Source organism: Vulpes vulpes, chromosome 1 (genome assembly GCF_048418805.1).
Source record: "Vulpes vulpes isolate BD-2025 chromosome 1, VulVul3, whole genome shotgun sequence".
NCBI classification, from domain to species: Eukaryota; Metazoa; Chordata; class Mammalia; order Carnivora; family Canidae; genus Vulpes; species Vulpes vulpes.
Genome location: NC_132780.1, coordinates 139,080,956 through 139,103,492, shown reverse-complemented (window position 1 = coordinate 139,103,492; position 22,537 = coordinate 139,080,956). Strand labels below are relative to the sequence as shown.

Here is a 22,537-nt window from a genome sequence, read left to right as displayed (position 1 = left end):
GGGCTGGCGGTGAGCTCCGGGAGCCGGGGGTGGGGGGTGGGGAGGCTCCTTCGGGGCATTGTGAACGCTCACCCCGGGCGCGCGCTGACTCCCTTTCCGGAAGGGGAATTTCCCAGAAAGTGCTGTGCTAACCGGTGAAGAAGGGGCCCAAAGCCGGATACACGCGGGCAAAGCGAAGTGCAAAATCGAGGCGATTATCCGGACAAATTAGATTGCAAACAAAACTCAGTGTCTTTGCCTGGGGGCTCGGAGGGATGGTGGTGGTGGCGGTGGCGCGTGTTGGGTTAGGGTGGGGGCGGAGGTTGGGGGAGGGGGTTGGATGTGGGGGGGGGCGGGGAGTCCGGATGGGAAAAGGCCCGAGTGCCCCGGCCAGGAGTAAGCTGGTAGCAGTTGCCCCACCCAGACACCCGTGGAAATCTGAATAAATCCTCCACTCCCAAAACATCTCCTGTCTCTCTGTGTTGCGGGTGGGGAGAGGTGAAAGACGCCCCAGAGATCTTCAAGGAGTGCCCATGACCAAGGGAGGGCCCTGCTTTCCTGGCCCAGATCACCTGAGGCAGGTGGAGACAGGGCCCGACCCTTTGATGCCTCTGTGGAGTGTGAGCTGCAGATGCTTGGGGTGAGTCAGTCCTGTCGCCTGGGGAGAGAGAGAAGGGTCTCTTGGAAGAGAGGGTCTTTCCAAAGGCGCTTGGAAGAAAAGGAACCTAGGAGAGGAGGCTCCTTTTGGGGTGGTTCATCAATTATAATATCCCTTTTCTGCAGGTAGGGATGTTAACCTCAGAAGTTGTTGTAAGGTTAGTGACACCCGTCCAGGTCCTGATCCTGTTTTTGTCCCATTGGGTGGGTGTGATGGAGATTTAGGCCCTCCCAGAACCTTCAGGTATCTAAGTGGGAAGTTGTGGGGAGGAAGATTCTAAGTGTCTTTTATGTGACTGTCACAGTGTTCTTCGCAGTGCAGTAATAGCAGTAGCAATAAAGAATAACAACAGCTAATGTTCGAGTCCTATAGCCGGCCAGGCGGAGGACTTATTTCATCTTCAGAATAACCCAATGAGGTGGATAGTACCATTATCTCCATTTTACAGAAGAGAAAGCTGAAGCATGGAAAGATTACCCCACTTGCCTAGGCTTACCGAGCTGCTAAGGGATGAAGCAGGATTCCAACCAGAGCCACTTCGGTGAGGATGGAGATGAACTCATGGAGGCCCCTGAAGCGGCACTGCTTGTGGCTTACCTGAGGAGGAGGGCAGGCTGCGAGAAAGGAAGCCCTTAGTAATGTGATCCTGTTTAGCTTCCATGGAGAGTCAGCTCTGGTGGGAGTCGGGGTGTGTGAACAGGTCTGGGCCTGGCCTGCAGTTGGCTGGTCCTTGTGTAAGCCCAGCTGGGCCGTGGCCATGCCCCCCAGGCCTCCTGCCCATCCTTCCTGCAGAGGCTTGGGGTGGGATGACAACTCAGGACTTTCAGTACAAAAGAAGGGATTTTTGCAGGGGGAGGTGGACCGGGCTTGTCCACCTCTTTTCTGGCTTACTCTGAGTCCTTTCCCCACGGAGTCGTTTCCCCATCACCTTCGTGCAGAAGCCCTCCACACCTCCCACGTGGGCTCCCTTGCCCAAAGTGGGCAGTCCCTGGGAAATGCTTGGGCTTTCATTTCAGGTGACCGGTCATCTCCAGACCAGCTTGAGTTTCCAGCGCCCTGTGAGTCACATTGAGGGGGGCACAAGGGAGGCTAAAGGCCCTGTGTTATCCTCACCTAAAGGGCATTTTGGGGAGGAAAGCAAGCCTCACCAAAGAAAGGTACAGAACAAACACCCTGAAATCAAAGCAGCTGCTCTGAAGCTCTTCCCTCTGGTACAAGAGCTCTGTGAGAAGGCTGGAGAGTAGCCCTTGGCTCCCAAGGTGGAGTGATCCAGAATAGACAGGAGGGTCCCATTTCTATCCTCGTTCCTTCAAAGGGGCCAGGGCAAGGGGCTTTGGTTTTGGCAAGAATGAGGGTCTGTGGTCTAGCCCTGCCAGGAAGGCCATAGTCAGAAGCACAGGGGCTGGCATGAAGCAGCCTTGGGTTGAACTTAAGCCTCTGTCATTTACCAGCAGTGTGACCTGGGCAAGTTACATGATGTCTGAGCCCTGCTTTCCTCATCCTCAACACTGGGAGGGTGGCTCCTTGGGTCGTTGGCAGGGAAAAGCATGGGCAAATCATTTGCTTTCCAGAAATGCTTCCTTTCCCTTTTGTAATCCCTGATTCCCTCACCTAAAAATGAGGAATATTGACCTCACAAAAATGCAAACCGTACATACAACTACAGTTGATACTTATTAAATGCTTGCTGTGTGCCAGCCACTTGACTCACGTGCCTTTGAGCCTTATCTCCCCAGACGTAGTGGCTTTTCTTATTTTATAAGTGGAGACCTTGAGACTCAGAGAGGTCTGGCAACTTGCCCCAGGTCACACAGCTGGGAGGTGGTGCAGCAAGGATGTGCTTCCAGGTCTTCTGCTCTGAAGCAGGGTCAGCTGCCTCCCTGCCATGGGGATGAAGTGGGCTAGTGGGTGAGCCTATTCCTCATATGAGGCCTGGCACTCTGGGGTGGGGGCGGGGGTGTGTCCAAAAACATTAGTCTCCTTAATCCCACAGTCCCAACATATCTAGGCCCAGATGGTTTATGTTTCCATCATCTGTTTGAGTCTTACTTTTTTTTTTCCTCAAAACTTTTTTTTTAGCCTTATTAAGGAATAAAACTTTCCAACATAACACAGCAGCTCCACTCCTAAAACGCATACATATATGCGTTCCCCAAAAGACCTACACTAGAATGTTCTCTGCAGCACCACACACAATAGCCATCAACAGTGCCATAAGTGAACAAATCGTGGTATTTCACGGGCTAGTACTTGCCAATGAGAATGAACCAAGCCAATGCCAATGCCATGCACAGCAACATGGAGATATCGCACATGCAGAATGTTGAGCATAAACATACCACACATGAGAAAGCACCCAAGATAATTCCATTTCTTGGAAATTCGAAAACTGGGCAGATGGACAGCATTAGAACTCGGGGTGGTGGGGCATGACTGGGAGAGGGTGCGAGGGGACCCCAGGGGAGGTTGTCTGGGGATTATTGTTCTGAGTTTTGTGAATTTGGGAGTTGGTTGCAAGGCTGTGCTCCCTTTGTGAAAATTAATTGAGCTGCTCTATACTCCTGATTTGTGTGCCCTTCTTCATGCTTAGAACTAAAAAGATCAACCTTGTCCCTGCTGCTCTAGTTGAGGACTTCTCTATATCTCTTTCACTTTCCCCAGCCTTCCCTTGCCAGAGGTAGTCACTTTCTTGCAGTTGGTAGGTGGCCCCTCCCAAGTAAGTTTATACAATTAATCCTTTAGTGTTGCTTGGGTATCTAGAAATTTTCAAATAGAAGGTAACTTTCTGTTCTTGGTCTTTATTACTGAACTTCATGCTGGGAAGATTAATTTAGGTTTGCTACATGTATCTCCAGGTCAGTCATTGAAAAAGGCTGGTGGAGAACATTCCACTGGGTTGGTATGCCCTGGTTTCTTTGCCAGCCTCCTGGTGGTGGACAGTTAGGTTGTTTCCTACCTCTGGCCACTGTGGTCACATGGCAGTGGGCTTGCTTCTGTGTGCACCTCCCCTCCCCATCCCACCCCAGGCCTTCTGTTTCTTTCTCCCCCTTTGCCTCCTGCTCAATCAGGTTGTCACTCCTTTCCCCCTGTGGTTTCTCTACTCTGGATTCTTCTCCCCTCCCCATTTCCCAGCTGCTCCTCCCCACCCTGCTTACTAGTCTTTCTGACTCAGAAAGACCCCCGGGGCCTGTGCTGGGTGAAGCTGGGGGAGGAATGGGAGGGGACAGCCTTTTCCTTTGCCACAAAGGCCCCTGTTCCCCAAGATAAATGATGATTTAAACAAAGAAATATTTCATTAAGGGTTGATATCTTAATGAACTGTGCCAGGAACCCTCAAGACACTCCCTAGATGCCCCCCTTTTAAGGGAGGCTCCTGGGGGGGGGGCTTATCAGTTTACCATATTGCCCTGAGTAGAGGTCCATGTGCTGTGGGGAGCTGTCCCAGGGGACTGTGGTGTGGCCTGCACTCGGGACTGGGGGTGGGGCCCAATTGCCCTTACTTGGTGCCAGGCTGGATGCCTGGGCCCTGGGAGATATTTGCAGGGCCCCCTGCAGTCACTTTCAGGGGCTCAGAGACTTAGGCCTAGTCCATAGGGTGGCAGGCTTGCGACCCCAGGCTAATTGGTGGAAAATCAGTCCTCAAGGATCAGGAAATGAACAATAATAACTTGACAAGTGATGAACAATTTTCCACCTATTAGAACACAGTGTCTCTGCGTCAAATGAGAGTTCTCTGTGGAGGGATTTCCGTGGAGGGAGACAGGGGGACACCTAGAAGGATGGGTGGGGAGAGTACCCAGTGCCCTTCCCCCTCCCCTATAGACATCAGGCAGCCTTTCCTGGAAGAGGGGGTGTGCCCAAGGACAAGGAAAAGCCCAAGAGCTGGCAGGCACGGAGGAAAGACCCCCTTCTTCCTTCATTCTTCGGGAGCTACCGCATGATTTCCTTCCTCGTGAAGACGCTGGGGACTTTAATCCCAATTCTGGTACTTTCTAGTCTGAAATCCCCAAGCAAGGGGCTTACTGTGTTTCTTTGGCTGAAGGATGGAGAGAGAAAGGAGGGTCTGGCAGAGAAGTGGGGAGGAATCCGAAAAGTCACAGAGCTTCTCAGTATGGGCAGTGGCAGCACAGGATAGTTTGGAGCCGGGTTGTTATTCCTTGATTCCCCGTGGCCAGTTTACACCTCCTTCCTTCTCTTCGGCACTCCTGTGGATGTTACAATGTGTTGTTGGCTAACTTTTATTTAACAAGCACCTAGAAACTTTGAACACATTCTATTGTGTTAACTGTTTAATCATTTATGCCTCATCTCTCCGACTACATAACAAATTGAGGTCAGTGGCTTACAATTGTAGTCATTTTGGAATTTCCTGTTGCCCCCGGCACAGGGTGTTTTGCATAGTAGGTGCACAGTAAATGCTTGTTGATTTTATTTTATTTTTTACGACTTGATACTTTAGAGCAGAGTTTTAAAAAAAAAAAAAAAAAGCCTGATACATCTCAGAGCAAGTTGATGCCCTGAAGGTATCAGCTGGGGGTTGTGGAACATGGGCAGGAAATGGGTCTTCCTTGACTGGAGGAACAGAGGAGCTGGGAGTCCTGAGAGGTGGGGTGGGACTTGGATAGAAAATGGAACTAGGTGGCACGCTCCCTCTCTTGGGGCCATCCCCTCCTCCCAGAGGGCTGTGTTCCCATTCTGCTCACTCCTTCCAACTCCCTTCCTCCTGGTCCACAAGGATGCCTTCAGAACTCTGTGCTGAGCAAGGGAAGTATTCCTTCCCTGGGGAATTTTTTTTTAAAGATATTATTTATTCATTCATGAGAGACACACAGAAAGAGGTAGAGACATAGGCAGAGGGAGAAGCAGGGTCCCTGCAGGGAGCCCGATGTGGGGCTTGATCCCAGGACCTCAGGATCATGACCTGAGCCGAAGGTAGATAGTCAGCTACTGAGCTACCCAGGTGCCCCACCTTCCCTGGGGAACTTTGAAGGCCTAGGGTTTGGGGTCTCAGCCACTGGTACTGGAGGGTGAGATGGGATGTGGAGGAGGAAAGTCAAAGCTACTGTATTCTCACACTACAAATAGCTACCACCTATGAAGCATCTTATACCAGGCACTTCTGACACGTATTTCTGATCCTCACAGTGGTCTTACTGTGACCACTGGTTTTGGTTGGGTGATTGGTTTCCTTTCTTTCTTCCTTCCTCCCTCCCTCTTTTCTTTTTTTCTTTTCTTTTCTTTCTTTTTCTTTCTTGAAGGTGGGTCCCAAATAACAGAGGCAATGGAGGTAGTGTGGACATAAGGGGAGATAGGAGAGAGTTTTTATATGTTCATTATTGTGTGTGGCATCTGGCCCATGGACCCCCTTTTCCTGTGGCTTTCATACTCTGTTCCAAATCACATTCCATGCCAGGCCTGGGCTCCAGGGCTTACCTCCTTCCTAGTTCTTTTGCCAGCCCTCTTCTTTCTGGCCTTCTCCCCTCCAGTCCCTTCTTCTCTTGATCCTGGCCCTCTAGTCCCCAAGACCTCCTTCATGGTTGTTAGGCAGCAGGAAATCTCTGGAGCCAGGCATCAGAAGGCCGGAATGAGGCTGGGTCTTGATTAGAGATGAATCAACTATGCATCAAGCACTGTGTTAAGCATTCTTCACGTGTGACCTCATTTTGCCTTCTAATAGCTAAGATGATGCAACAGATGCTGTTGGTGCCCTGTTTCTATGCCCACCCCCTGGCCACTTACACTCCCAAGACTTCCAATCACCTGCACCTACTCTGGGCATCGAAGCCCACTCTAGCACTATGTGGGAGGCCAGAAGTGCCAGGGCATTAACAGCTTCTGGGAGAAGCTTCATGGGAGAGCCCTCCACGCATGATGTGTGGGTATTGGTGTGCAAATACCCCCACTCCCTCATCCCTCTGGTGGGATAAGTCTGAGACGTGTGTGTTCTGTGTGTACGCCTGGGGCTTCCCCAGCAGGGAGAGCCCACCCTAGGAGCTGGTGTGACGGTGTACATTCTGTCACCTTCCTTCCCTTCCTTGTCAGACCTCTTCACTTCTCTCCTGGTATTTCCTTTACATCCTGAATGAACCACATGTACTAGAATAGTTGTCTCAGGGCCTACTTCTGGGGGAACCCAGCCTAAGTCAGTCATTTTTTATTTTTTATTTTTTTAGTTTGCATTTCCTTCATTGGGAGTAGTAGTATACATCTTTCATATTTATAAGGGCCATGTTTCTCCCCTCATTTAAAAAGATTGAAGTAGGGATCCCTGGGTGGCGCAGCAGTTTGGCGCCTACCTTTGCCCCAGGGCGCGATCCTGGAGACCCGGGATCGAATCCCACGTCGGGCTCCCGGTGCATGGAGCCTGCTTCTCCCTCCGCCTGTGTCTCTGCCTCTCTCTCTCTCTCTCTCTCTCTCTCTCTCTCTGTGGCTATCATAAATAAATAAAAATTTAAAAAAATAAAAAAATAAAAAGATTGAAGTAGGGGATCCCTGGGTGGCTCAGCAGTTTGACGCCTGCCTTCTGCTCAGGGCGTGATCCTGGAGACCCTAGATCGAGTCCCGTGTCAGGTTCCCTGCATGGAGCCTGCTTCTCCCTCCATCTATGTCTCTGCCTCTCTCTCTCTGTGTCTCTCATGAATAAATAAATAGTCTTTTTAAAAAAAGATTGAAGTATAGTTGACATACATTGTTATATTAGTTTCAGGTGTACAACACAATGATCCTGCAAGTCTGTACGTTGTGCTCACCACAAATGTAGCTACCACCTTTCACCATAGGACACTATTACAGTACCCCTGGCTGTATTCCCTATGCTATGCCTTTCATCCCTGTGACTTATTCATTCTACAACAGGAAGCCAGTATTCCCTTCACCCCATTTGGTCCATACCCCTACTCCTGTCCTGAATTATCAGTTTGTTCTCTGTGTATATGGGTCTGTTTCTTTGTTCATTTGTTGTTGTTTTGATTCCACATAAAAGCAAAATCATATGGTGTTTGTCTTTCTCTGACTTATTTCACTTAGCATTATACCCTCCAGGTTCATCCATGTTGTCACAAATGGCAAGATCTAGTTCTTTTTTATGGCTGAGTAATATCCCGTTGTGTGATATTCCATCTTCCTTATCCATTCATCTATTGGTAGACACTTGGGCTGCTTCCATATCTTGGCTAGTGTAAGTAATGCTGCAGTAAACAAAGGGATGCATATAGCTTTTTGAATAGTGTTTTTGTTTTCTTTGGGTAAATATCTAGTAGTGGGAACATTGGATCATATAGTATTTCTATTTTTAATTTCTTGAGGGACCTCCATACTGTTTTCCACAGTGGGTACACCAACTTACATTTTGGGGGGTATTGTCATTGTCCTTACTTTACAAGTGACAAGACCACAGCTCAATGAAACTCATACACAGTTCCACAATTATGTAAGTGCCTGTGTTCACACCCTGGTTTGATACACATCAAGTATCCGCTTCATTGCTCTACCATATGGCTTTTTGAGGACCCTTGTCCCTGTCCCCAGAACTCTGGTTCAAGGCCATTCTCCGTGGTTTCTTGCCTTGAGGGATAAGAGGTGAGGAGTAGGTTGGAAGTGGGGGGTGTTACAGGCCACCCAGCCCTACCTACCTCTCTGTGGGTCACCACCCGCAGCCAGAGCCAGGCCCTGGGTCACAGACGAAGAGAAATGATAAACACCTGCCAGACTGAACAACTGGAATGAAGTGACAGGACACCTGGAGTGCTGGAAATGGAGAGGGCTGATCCAGGGGTCCAAGGAGAGGTGCTCAGGCTGAGGAAGTCTTTCTAAGCCTCTGTAGTATTCACAGGGCCATGACCACTCTTCCCTGTACACTGGAGCCCCTATAAACACAGAAGGAGCTAAGGTGAGAAGATAGAAAAGGACCCCCCCCTGGAATGAATATGTATTTATTTTTATTTTTGAAATATTTTGTTTATTTGAGAGAGATAGAGAGAGGGGGAGAGGATGAGCAGTAGGGAGGAGCAGAGAGAGTGAAGCAGATTCCCCGCAGAGCAGGAAGTCCTATGTGGGGCTCAATCCCAGGCCCTGGGAATCATGACCTAATCCTAAGGCTTAACCAAATGAGCCACCCAGGTGCCCCTCCTGGAAAGGATATTTAAATAGTGAAGTTTGCTCAGCCTCAGAATGGGACCGCCCGGCTGAGAACCCCAGGAGCAGGGCACAAATTAGCTTGTCTCTTTATGAGTGTGGAGTGTGGAGTGTGGAGTGTGCCACTGCACCCAGGGTGGGGATGACCTGGTCCCCCCCCCCCCCCAAGACAAAAGTTACATGGTGGGAGCATCTTGAAATGTTTCACTTGTTTGGTTTTCATGACAAGTTTAGATTCTCTCAAAAGCAGACTCTGAGACAAAGATTTAAACACAAATGGTCTATTTGGGAAGTGCTCCCAGGAAATACCCATTGAGGAGTGGGGGGGGGAGGGGTGAGAAGGAAGCCTGGGAACCCACAAGAGCACTCCCTTCATTGGCTGGGACCTCGGTAAGACATATGAGATAGGTCTCAAGTCATCCCTACCAGGGGCAAGGAAGCTGGGGTCTTTATCTACCGCTCCCCCTTTGCCATTGGTTCAGGGCTGCCTCCAGGCACACTGACTCTCCAGCACTTCCAGTGTGCTTTGGGCTGTAGCCAAGGGTGTTTCCATGGCCAGAAAAACCCTCTGGCAAAGAGCAGGTATTGGCAGGGAGCAGCCTTGTCCATCTAAAGGTATGCGCCCAGAGGTAATGGGCAGGGTGCCAGCTCCTGGCACACTCTGCCCTCTGTGCTCCTCCTTGACTTTTCCTTTCCATGTGTCTTTGCAGATTCATGTCATTTCCCAATGTCCTCCTCTTAAATGCTTGGTGTGGTTCACAAGGCTTCAGCCTTGACCGACTACTTTCCTCAAGCTACATGTCCTCTTGGACAATCCCACCCACTCTCTTGGTTTTAACCACATCTGTGGGTTGGTGGCTCCAAGTACTATTGCAATCTTAGACCTCACTCCCACTCTCATGTCTATGAGCCTCCAGAGATGGCATATTCAACATGTCCCAGACTCAGATCATCATTTGTATCCAAAAACATGCCTTGCCTTTGCATTTTTTCTTCGGTGGTGGTATCCTGATCCAGCCTATCCCTCTAGAAACTAGGGATCACCCCTTGATCCTCCCTATCTCTCCCTTTTTACATTGAATCAGTCACCAGTTCCTCTGGATGTGATTTCCAGAATACTCTCAGAGTCATTCCCTCATCTCCATCCCCACTCCTGGTGGTCTGAACTCTCATCTTCTCCCTGGGACACTGCAGTGCCCTTCTGGTTGCCTCCCCACTTCTAACCTGATCCCCTCCCTGCACCTCTCTGCAGCAGTTGTGAAAAGTTCTATTGTAAGTGCCAACCCCCATGGGGCTAAAATCAAGCATGTTGGCCTGGTACACAAGTTTTCCTTTCTCGAGCCTCTGATTCTATCCCTGGCCACTCCCAGCTCTGCCACTTGGGACTTGTGGCCTGTGCTGTGCTCCTTCCTCTCGTGTTATACTCTCTGCTTAGAATACCTTTTCTTCTTTCTGCTTTCATGGCTGACTCTAAGGCCCAGTTTAGATGACACCTCCTCTTGGAAGTTTTCCTTGAATGCCCCCAGCTAGATTACACAGTCTTCTTTTATGCTTTTGTAACCATGCAAACAGCAGAACTTTCACTTCAAATAAGCTTAAATAACAACGGGAGTTGATTGCCTCATGTAACCAAAAAAATCAAGGGGTAGGGCTCACTGCAGGTGATGTGTGATCCAGGAGCTTAAACCAATGCCATAGGGTTCTCTACATTGCTTAAATCTGCCTTTCCTTGGGTGGGCCTTGTTCTCAGAGTCCTTGGAGGGAATCCCATCAGGTTTAGACTCACATCCTGCCCAGTCCAGGCCAGTGAACTGTTCAAGCAAACGCTGGCTTGTCAGGACCTGTCTAGGAATTTACTTGCCTCACTCTAAACCAATCAAAATGGCCAAGGGTTTAGAGTGTTCTATTTTGGGGACTGGCAAACTATGGCCAACTTGTTTCTAGAATGGCAGAGTTCAATAGTGGAAGCAGAGACCAGCAAATGATTCCTGTAACAGGACAGATAGTAAGTATTTTAGGCTTTGTGGGCCAAGAGGCAGCATCAAGAATACTATGTGGGGACTTATATAATAAGAAAAAAAAGAAATTTTCACAAAATTTTTATTGATGGATTATAATTATAATAAATAACTGAATATATTTTTTTGTAGTACATGTCTGCTAGTGAAAAGAATGAGATTTGTGGGGAGGAGAGGGCTAACATTTTGTTTGATTGGAATTCAAAGTTAATGCCCCCTATTATAAAATTGATGGCAAATGTTCCTCTATAAAAATAACTCTTGGGGGCAGCCCAGGTGGCTCAGCAGTTTAGCACTGCCTTCAGGCAAGGGCGTGATCCTGAAGGCCCAGGATGGAGTCTCACCTCGGGCTCTGCGTGGAGCCTGCTTCTCCCTCTGCCTGTGTCTCTGCCTCTCTCTTTCTCTCTTTCTCTCTGTGTCTCTCATGAATAAATAGATAAAATCCTAAAAAAAAAAAAAAAAAAAAAAAAAACTCTTGGGGCGCCTGGGTGGCACAGTTGGTTGGGGATCAGACTCTTGGTTTTTTGGCTCAGGTCTGATCTCAGGGTCATGGGATTGAGCCCCTTGCCAGGCTTCATGCTCAGCTTGGAGTCTGCTTACAGTTTCTCTCCTCTTCTCCTCTGCCACCCCCCTCCGCTGTTCTCTCTCTTCCTCTCTGTCTTTCAAATAAACAAATCTTAAAAAAAAAAATAAAAAATCATTCTTAGTTCACAGACCATACAGAAACAGGCAGGATTCGGCCCACACTTTGCAGAACCCTGAATTAAATCAAACCATTATGAAGCTAAGAGGAGAGACTGTGGGAAGCTGGAAAAGGAAACAGAAGACCACCTTGATGGTAGAGAGGACACTGATACTACAGGTCTTCGTATGTGGGCTACCTTTGTGATGTGCCATTCACAGAGGTGGGCTGTGGGAGCATATTTTTAAAGATTTTTATTATTATTCATCTAAGAGAACAAGTGAGAGCATGAGCAAGGGGGAGGGGCAGAGGGAGAGAAAGAAGCAGACTTACCCCTGAGCAAGGAGCCCGATGCAAGGCTTGATCCCAGGACCCTGGGATCATGCCCTCAGTCTAAAGCAGACATTTAACTGACTGAGCCACACAGGCACCCCTGTGGGAGCAATTTATAAAGCATATCTTTATAAGACAAGTTCATGTCCATTAGGCTCCTTAAATCTGACATCATCCCTACAAAATAGGCAGGCAAGAGTGGCTATACCCTTTTCACAGAGGAGAAATTGAGGCTCAGAGATAAGTGGCTTGTCTGAGGTTTGCAGAAAGGCCTCTCTGGGGCATGTTAGAGGATTCTAAGACAGAGTCTAGGGGCATGTGTTGTGTTGAGTAATTGAACAATTGTGGTATTCCCTGGTTGGGGGGCAGGGGCTAGCCAGCAGGAGGACAGCCTGGTCTGGACATAGCCTGGGAGGCTAGGTGTCCAGGTGGTTCTGTGACATTCAGTGGTCACCTGGAATGGGCCTGTCTACACAGGTACTTAGGAACCCAATTCTAGTCTAAGACTCTCTGGGTTTAGGCCTGTTTCCCTTATAACTCCCCATGCAGGACAGGTGATACTAGCTCAGTAGCCCTGAGCTAGAGAGAGAAATCAGACTTTGGGCAAGAATGCCCAGGGCCACAAACAAGGAGTCTGATGAGCATCCAGGTTCTGCATGAATGAGGTTTAAACCTTGATGTCGGGCTGACCCCAAGGCGGGGGTAGGCGCTGTGGGCAGCTCTCAGCAAGGACCATCCAGCCCTTCTCAGGGCTGACCTGACCTCAGGCAGGACTGCCCAAGGCCAGGGAAGGGTTCTGGGGGTGTTCAGAGGCAGCCAGAAGTGAAGGATGGATGCTGAATTCCTTCCCACGATGATGATAGGTGGTTACCGAGTATGTGTGTCTACTGGTATGTACACACACACACATTTGCGCATTCCCTTGTCTTTCACACATATTTACAGCCTCCCATAGTCAGAAATTCACACCCATACTCACCTTCACTGTCAGGATCTCACGTATACATTCCCGCGATTTCCCAAACTTACCTACCCACTCCCAAGTGTGTGCACATGTACTCCAGTATTAGTTTCTAGGGCTGCTCTAACAAAGTACACGGCTGTGTACTGTGGCTGAAGCAACAGAACCTTATTATCGATTATTCTCAATCTCTGCCTCCATCTTCACATGGACTTTTTATGAGGAATCTAGTCACACTGCATTAGGTACCACCAGTACCATCCCAGCACTATCTTGTCTTGAGTACACCTCCAACAGGCCTGTTTCCAAATAAGATCATATTCCCAGGTGCTGGGGGTTGGGACTTCAACATATCTTTGGGGGGGAGGGCACAGTTCAACCCATAACCACGTTTATGGCTGTAAAGTCTCACATGTACATATCATACTCCCACAGTGACACACAGATGTATACACTATCAAGTCGCACGGACATGCACACTCAGACATTCATGTAGTCACAGAATCACACATACCCATATATACCACCAGGATCATGCACACACAGTCCCCACTCCCAAAACCCCCAGCAGCCCAGACCCCCTCTCCCTCAGTCTCTGTCTCACAGACAGCACCACACTCCCTCCGGCTCCTATCCTGCTCCCACACGTCCCCTCGCCACACTCAGAGGCCACCCCACCGGGGTCATGCTCTGAGACCTGGCACATTCTCAGCCTCGTGCTCTGCTTGTACATCTCGAATCCTCCCCCACCCACACAGTCTCTCCTTTTGTGCCACCTCCTCCATCCAGCACGCACGGGTCCCCAAACAACCCTCAGGGCAGGGAGGTGGTGGCACCCTAGTCAGGGCACCAGGTAGACAGCCCCATGCTGTCTGGGGTCAGGTGCTCCCCACAAGCCTGCTCCTTGCAGACTCCCGCTTTCCCTTCCTAGGGGAGCAGATAGATAGACACAGGGCACACACACTGTCACCCTCGCACCCGCGCCCCTGCGGCAGCCCCACAGCGCAGTCTGTTCCTCATTATGGGCCAATGCGCCTGTTTACTCACCCAGCTGGAGATGGTTAGAGAGTGATAAATAATGAAAGAGAAAACAGGCTTTTCCCCTCTGCGGCTTCTATTTATGTAACATGTGTCACAGCTCACTCATAGACTTTGTTTCAGAGCTGGTTGCAGGAAATAGTTTATTTTTTCCGGACGGTGGCTTGGGGGTTGGGGTGGGGGGCCAGGGGTTGGGTTTCTGCTCTCACGCCCATGGGAGTTTCAGGATCTGGCTCCCAGAGTCCTCTTTCCCCGGTGCCTCGCCTCTGCGCCTCCCCCAGTGCCTCCTGGGCAGACATCACAGCTCAGAGCTACCTTAGAACAGACTTCTCCCATTCTTGGAAGGAGTGGGGTGATGGGGGGGCTCCTCCCAGCTGCCTCTGAAGCCTCTCAAACAGATGGGCTCATTTTAAGAGCCAGACAGCTCGAGGCTGGGACTCCCTGAGAGGCGGCAGTGGGACAGGGGGCTTCGTAGGTAGCCTGCACCTGTTAGAGGGAAGGTGCAAAAAGGATTCATCCTACAAAATATGAACAAACAGAGCCAAGCCTTGTATTCACTTAGCACTTATAAATGTGGCCTCTCTGAGGCTCCAGCTTTCAGGTGCTGCTCCCTGAGGGGAGGGGAGGGCAGGGACCAGGAGGGACTTGCCATGGTCCACTCAACTGTGAGTGTGAGAAGCCAGGACTTCAAACTCACACATCCCGCTGCCCCCCCTTCCCCAGGAGCACCTCCTCTGGTAGAGTTCTGGTCAACTTAACTAATGCTAAGGCAGGTGGGAGTAGTTAGAAGGGCGTGGGGCTTGGAATGTAGGGGAATGTGAGCTGTCAGAGATCTGAGATGTACCCCCTCCCAGTCCTTCCCCAAACACCAAGGCAGCCATCCTTTGGGGGGATGGTCCAGGGAGGGAAGAAGCTGCAGAAAGCTGCCTTGCTCCCCAGACCTCAGTGCAGGAAGGTTCTTGAGAGTTTGAAGGCGACTTGACCCTCCTGAGCCCGCCTCCTTGAATGCCAGGGCAGGGAGCTCATGTCTTGCTTGACATTGGAGCCCCAGTGATGTTCCAGGTCATCTCCTGGGGAAACCCAGAGGTACTGACCTGAAGACTGCAGACTCCACTGTGGAAGATGGGCCGGGAAGCCCCCAATTCCTGCTGACTGCAGGGGCGTGTGTACAGGTGGCACGGCGTCTGTCCTGCCCAGTGGATTTGGGTTCTCACAGGTCCGTTCCATAGGCATCTCCTGGCTGGTAGAAGAAGCAGCCACATTCCCAAGACAAGGACTTTAAATACCAGACAACAAGTGTGGACCCAGTGTCAAAGAAGTGTCTTGTGACAAACAAGACCACACAGTGTGGACCCAGAGTCAAAGAAGGAGCCAAGGAGGTGGTTTTCAAATCTAGGGGTTGTCAGAATCACAAGGAAGAGAGCTGCCCAGGTGGCTCAGTCAGTAAAGCATCTGCCTTCAGCTCAGGACATGATCCTGGGGTCCTGGGAGGGGCTCCCTTCTCAGTGGGGAACCTGCTTCTCCCTCTTCCTCTGCCTGTTGCTCCCCTGCTTGTGCACTCTCTTTCTGTCAACTAACTGAATAAAATGTTAAAAAAAAAAAAAAAAAGGAATCACAAGGGAGCTTATTAAATACTGACACCCAGGCCCACCCCTTGGGCGCTAATTTCAGTGGGGAGCGTCCAGGAATTGGCCACGCTGGCAAGTTCCTGGGAATTCTGAGACTGGTGGATTTCTAAAGATTTGGAGGTGTTATTTTTTTTATATATATATAAAGATTTTATTTATTCATGAGAGACACAGAGAGGGGGGCAGAGACACAGGCAGAGAGAGAAGCAGGCTCCACGCAGGGAGCCCGATGTGGGACTTGATCCTGGGTCTCCAGGATCACAGCCTGGGCCGAAGGCAGGCGCTGAACCGCTGAGCCACCCAGGGATCCTGACTTGGAGGTGTTAGTACCCTAGGTGGACTCTGAAGGCAGCCCCTGCCCTCAAAAGATGAGCCAGAAGCATTACAATTGGGTCAGGAGGAAATCTGACTTGTCCCCAAGGGCAGTAATGAATCAGTCTGAAGACTGGTAAATTGGTTTGGTTGGAAGGAAGGGAGGAAGGCAAGAAAGGAGGGTTTATCAACATCTATTAGTTGCCAGGCTTGGTTATATGACATTTTGATCTAGCTGTTTGGACTTTTTGGCATTTGTTCCCATTTCTGAAACCTAAAACATTATTGGCATTCGATTTCTTATTACTGCACCACAACGCCTACAAACAATAGTGTTCCCATGTTACCAAGCCTCAGAGAGGTTTAGTAACTTGTCTAAGGCCACTCAGCTAAGTAAATCCTGGCAATAGGAAGAGCCAGTGCTCTTTTCACTGCTCCGGGGAGGAATCCGATTGAGGAGATTGAGTAACCGGATCCAGAAGCTGATTTGCAGCCCTCTTTCCAGGGCTCCCTCTCTCCCACCTGTGGAATGAAGAGGATAGATGAGGAGGTACCCTCTCTGCTGCTCACCAAGCCTCTTGCCCTTGGCACCCCATGGACTTTCTCAAAGCCCATCCAGCCTGCATCCCAGTCTCAGAGCTCTCTGCCTGAAGGCAGATGCCCAGGATAGGAAGCTGAGTACCCAGGGTCTCAGGTACCACTTTCCAATTTGGTCTGGGGAGCATTTGTGGCTCTGTGTGTGTGTGGGGGGGGCGGGGTTCCAGGAGAGTGGAGCCAGGCAAGAGGGCACTTGAGGAGCACCTCTTCCTGGGCTTCCAGGAGCCTCCCATATCTCTGTCCCCTTGGCAGGATAGGTATGTCACAACCTGGAGGCTGGGGGTATGTCGGAGGTGCAGGGCTGGCCAGAGCCCACTGTACTGGACATTTCTTCATGAAGTGGGCTGAGCTTCGTTTCAAACACAGGGACTTGGCAATTCCCCTGCATGCGGAGCCCCCTTCGTGAAGACCCAGACAAAATTCTGAGCTCTCATGTCCCCTGTGGGTGGTGACAAGAGTAGTAAAAATCATTCTAAACCTCAGGTGCTCTGCACCTGTCTCTAAACTTCACATTGATCCTGCAAGGTAGCTTTTATTATATCCACTCCCCACCTCCCACTACCTTGTAGATGACAGAAATGAGGCTCAGAAAGGCCAAGTGACTGGCCCAAGGCCACACAGCTCTTCATGGCAGAGCTGGGCTGGGACCCGGCCCCATGCGCCAAGCTCACACCTCACTCCTTTCACCAGGCTGCCTTTGCTGTTTGTCTCCCAATGCCCAGCATCTGGGAATGTGCCACGGGTCAACAGGTCAACGTGTATGTACCGGCTTTCTCTCATACAGGTGCAGGGCAGGCCCCAGCTGCCCTTCCTCCAAACCCACCCTGAGCTGTGATCTCCAGGCAGACTCAGGAAATCTGCAGACCTCTCCGCTTCCTCCACAGCCAGAAGCAGCACCAGCTTGAATTCCCTAGGGGTACAGCCTCAGTTTCCCCGCTCTTGGGCCAACACACCTGAGCAAGGCTTGGCCACTGCTGGAGGCTACCGACTGCACTGGAGGAGCTCCTGCCCCAGATCTGCCCCTCACTCTGGAAGCTTCTGAGGTGCGGCCTCCTCCGTCCTCCCCTCTTGCTGCGAAACGTGGAAACGTGGGGCCGGTGCTGCCCCCCTGCAGCCCCCTCTCCCCGAGGCCCGCTGGGAGACCAGGCTTTGCTCGAGGGCAGCGAGTGAAGCCGGCTGTAACAGAGAAACCTCGGGCTCCTCTTTAGAAGTCCCCGGAGGAGGCAGATCTGAGGAAAGGCTGCCGAGAAGGCGCCTGCAGCAATGTCAGCTTGAGAACAACCCGGCTGACAGGATGCTGAGCGGGGATTAAGGTCGGGATCAGGGAAACCAGGGAAATGAAGGCAAGTTCCCTGCTCGCCTTGCCGCCACCATGATGATGCTGGGTTTGTCTTCTTGTTTATTCTCACTCTGGGAAAGACAGCCAGGAGGAGGGTGGAGGACACCAGGCCTCCTCCGGCTCTCAAGGGCTCAGGCAGGGTGGGGTGGGGGGCGCGCCTGGGACCCTTCCCCAGCGACTATTTCCAGCGGGCCAGCCACTCCCCTGGGAACCGTTCCTCCATTGCAGAGTCTGTCCTGAGTGTTGGTGGTGGCAGGACCAGTGAGGATAGACTGGAGCAGGATGACATGGCAGTTGCCAGATGCCCTCTGGGTAGGGGATGAATCTGTCTCCACCTGCCTACAAATGCAAGATCCCCTCTTGGGGAAAGGCCATCACCCTGACTTGCCTAATCACTCAAATGTCCCCAGTCAAAGGGGCTTCTGAGTTCCATGTCCTCCAGTGTAACAGAATTACAGGGAAACCTCAAACCCTTGCATTGTTGTGGGTGGGCTGGCTGGCAGTGTGGCTTCTGGTCTCAGACTGCTTGGGTCCAGATTCTGACTTGGCCACCCATCTGCTGTGTGACCTCAGTAAAGTCAGCTGACCTTTCTCTGCCCAAGTGGAAGAAAATAGTAGCAGCTTCTGCTAAGTTTGTTAAGAAGACGGAGGGAGCACATGAAAAGTACTTGGTGTAGGGCCTACCACAGAGGATGTGTGTGTGCCGTGAGGGTAGTTTGGTTACCAGGGGGCAGAAAGGAATAAGAGTAGCAGCGGGAAGTTAACTGCCTGAAAGCGTCCCAGGGGAAGGAGGCACAGAAGCTGATTTTGGAGACTGAGACTTGGGGGGGGGGCGGGGGACAAGTGTTAGGCGTGAGGGATGGAGATCCTGTTTGCCAGGTGAGTGTGGGGTCGGAGAGGCCTCTTGGAGGAGGAAAGGATGCATTTTCCTGGAGCTCTACTCCCAGCCAGTTTTTCTCCAAAGTTCCTGCTCTAACTAGGGGTGACATGACTACGTTCTCCCAGTCCAGCCAAGGGTACAAAGATGATGAAAAGATGCAGCTTATCATGGTGACCTTCCCTGAATGGAGCTTATTCCAGAAATCCAAGCAATTCAGACCTGGCACCCAAGTTCTCTGGACCCAGTAGGGGATGAGGCAGCAGAGAAAGGTGCAGAAGCTACAAATCTGGAGATAGATTGCTCTCCCACCTACCAGAGTACCTGTGTGACTTGGCAAGAGTCAGCCTCTCAGGGCCTCAGATGCCTGGTCTGCAAAATGGGGTTAAGATTCACACAGGAACCGAGGAGGCGTCGTTCCTGCTCTCCAGGGTTGTATGTTTTAGGACCTGCTGAGCCTGGCCTACCACACAGGCCCTCCTGGGGGAGCCTCAGTCCCTCACCCCATCTTTGAACACCCTAGGGTGAACAGGGTAGTAGTAGGGTAGGGTCTGGGTGGAGTAAGAGCCTGGATGGGGTCCCAGTAATTGAGGGAAGGGTCTGCTGAATCTGGTATCTTGGGAAGAGCACCTGGGCCAGGGAGTCTAGTCTCAGTGTGTGCGGAGCTTCTGGCTGGGAATTTCTACCTCCCCAGGACTGGTTTCTAGAAAAGCTAACTTCAAAAATACATCTTTTTTTTTTTATTAACCTGGCAATAAAAGTTATATCTCTTTATTATAAAAAATTTGGAAAATATATAAAAGGAGATAAAGTTCAACCATAATTCCACCACTCAGAGATAACCATAGGAGGATTTTACTGTATCTTCCCGTTTTTTAAAGTACACATACATGTTCACACACGCTTATGTAGCTTTATTACAGCATAATGTGCTTAATGTATATATCTCTCAAAAATTTAGAAACATGATCATGGAATAGTATCTGGCTTTTTTTTTATTTTTTTATTTTTATTTATTTATGATAGTCACAGAGAGAGAGAGAGAGAGAGGCAGAGACACAGGCGGAGGGAGAAGCAGGCTCCATGCACCGGGAGCCCGATGTGGGATTCGATCCTGGGTCTCCAGGATCGCGCCCTGGGCCAAAGGCAGGCGCCAAACCACTGCGCCACCCAGGGATCCCCTGGCTTTTTGATTAAACAAAAATATGGAGAACCTTGTCCCCAGGTCATTAAATATTCTTCTCCAACAGAATTTGATGACTGTACAGTGCTCCGTCTTTGGGGTGTGTAATAAGAGACGTATACGTAGTCTCCCCTTATCCTGAGGAGATACTTTCCAAGACCCCCAGTGGATGCCTGCAACTGTGAATAGTCTTTGGTATATACTATGTCTTTTCCTATACATATACATCTATGATAAAGTTTAATTTATAAACTGGGCACAGTGAGAGATTAATAGCAATAACTAATAGTGAAATGGAACACAGTTCCATTATGACAATAACGGTAATAAAAGTTACATGAATATGATCTCTCTCTCTCTCAAAATATCTTACTGTTCTGTACTCACCCCTCTTCTTGTGATGACATGAGATGTTAAAATGCCCACATGACGAGATGAAGTGAGGGGAATGACACAGGGATTGTGCCAGAGCACAGACTACTATTGACCTTCCAGCCATATGTCAGAGGGAAGATCATCAACTTCCGGATGTGGTCGGCCGCAGGTAACTGGAACTATGGGAAGTGAAACCATGGATAAAGGGGAGCTCCTGTACTTTTATGAGTCCTCAATTGTTGGTCATCCAGAGTGTTTCTAGATTTTTTCTGTTATAAACTGCATCCTGATGAACATTCCTATAGAGAGAGCTGCGTGTGTGGCTCACTTTGCAATGTTTGTTTCTGTGTCTGTCTACCCACCGCCCCCACCCCAGCCCCCACCTCTGCTTGGAGTGTGAGACTTTCTAGAGCAGACTCTGCATCTGCTTCCCTAGCTGGGCTCCTGGGTCACTGTAGACATCCAGTAGTTAGTTGAGTTGCATTGCATTTCTGAAGCCTGTGCTCCAGAGGGTGAGACAGGAACGGTGGGCTGATGAGGGAGGAGCCCACCTTCTCTGCTAGAACCCCCAGGGATCCCTGTGCCCCTTTGTTAGGCCTGCCAAGTTCTCCTAAGGAAAAAGACGTTCCCAAGCCCAGAGCCAGTGGCCATCCTGGAGGCACACAGAAATGCCTCCCTTTATCTCCTATCTTCCTGGTAGCAAACCAACCGTCCTCGCCTTTCCCTGTCAGGACCCTCCCCCTACCTACCCCCCATCTCTGACTCATTTGAGCTCTTTTGTTGTGTCTTCAAGCTGAAGGCCCAGCCGACAGAGCCCTTTCACCTGCTCATTACTGCTGGAGCAATGTTGTGGCAGCTCCCCGGGCTCCCCATGAAGCAACCTCTTCTCCGGCCTCCCTTTCTGACAGCACAGCCCACCCGGCCCCTGGCAAGTGCCCACTTGGCACACCTCAGCTCTGCCCCGCACCACCTCCCATGGCACCAGGAGTCTTTGTCTCTTGCTTCCAGGACTCTGGGTGCAGGCTGGCCTTCCTCCTGATATAGATTTGTAGAATCATGGATTTTGGAGCCAAAATCTAGCTTCTAGTTTTTCAATGGGTCTTACAAAAAAAAAAAAAAAAAAAAAAAAAAAAAAAAAAAAAAAGAAAGAAAAGAAAGAAAAGAAAAAGAGAAAGAGAAAGAGAGAGAGAGATAAGAGACCAAAATCGAGAGGTAAAACTTCCTGATTGAATGTCCCCCTCTCGAGCATCCCTGCTCCTAATTTCCTGCAGCTTTCTTTCTTGTTTTTTATCTTCTCTTTCCCTCTGTTTCCTCTCCCTTTCTTTCCATCCTCTCTCTCTCTCTCTCTCTCTCTCTCTCTCCCCCTCTCTCCTTCTCTCCTTTCAGCCCTGACACACTCTCCCACCCTCCTGTCCTCATTTCCCCTCCTCTCCCCTTCTTTTTTAAGTTTTTTTTTCTTTTAACTTTCAAGGTCATTCCGGACTCCTGACGCCGCCAGTCCCTCGGTGAGACGTGAGCGCCATTGGCGTCCGTGGCCTCTGTTTCCGTGGCAACCCAGTAACCATTAATTTTCAATTAAAGGAGACAAAAAGCTCCATGACAGCTCCAGGTCTGCTGAAGATGTCAAGAATCTGTATTAATATACAGCAAGAGAGCATAATTGTGTGTCCATCTTCCAGAGCAGCGAAAAATGGAGGGATAATTACCAGCTCGAAAGCCACTCTGTAATTTACTTCTTACTGTCACCACAGCCCTACACATTAGCATAAATTAAAAGCAGAGTTTATTGTTATCAAAGTGCATTGATATCGCCAGACCCGCTTTCTTCCCTTTAACTGTTTGTCGTGGGTGAGTGACTCCCCAGCTCCCCCCGGGTCTCCCTGGGAGGGCGGGGAGAAGTGCCAGGGCCAGGGATGCTGGATCTGGAAGGTCTGCAGTCCGCTCTTGGCCATGCAGGCGAGCGAGCGGGCAGGACAACGGTTAGGCCTGGGGATGGTGGGCAGGGACTAGGCTGTCTATTCACCTTCCACCTGTGAGTGCTTTGTTTTGCCTGAGAGCCCTACAGCTCCTTCCAGGGTTGCTGCCCGTCTTGGAGTTACCCTTCAGCACCTAGGATAGCGTGGGGCAGGTGGGTGCCCAAGGCCAACCTGTTAAACAAAGGAACCAGTGAATGTGGAGGGGTGTCCTCTCCTGGCTGGATGTTAGCAGGGGGCTGTCCTGCTTTCCTCCTTTGGAGTGGCCATGCTTCTGGCTCTGGTCCCATTCCTGCTGACAACCCAGTCCCCAACCCACCACCGGGTTCCCACTATGGCCCTTGGTGGCCCCCTCCCCCTCCCTGCTTGACTATCCCCTCCACTGCCACCCCTTCTCCCTGCCTGGGTCCTGCCACCCTGCAGACTCACCTCCAAGTAGTCGGAGTGCCTA

At 50.3% G+C, this 22,537-nt stretch overlaps 1 long non-coding RNA gene across 1 annotated transcript; it reads left to right on the top strand.

Annotated features, from left to right (window-relative positions):
* Positions 1-19,625: 19,625 nt before the first annotated feature.
* On the top strand, positions 19,626-21,913 carry LOC140597667 (uncharacterized). Its single transcript, XR_011999481.1, has 2 exons — positions 19,626-20,282; positions 21,585-21,913. It is a non-coding gene; the product is annotated as an uncharacterized lncRNA (long non-coding RNA).
* The last annotated feature ends 624 nt before the right edge of the window (positions 21,914-22,537 follow it).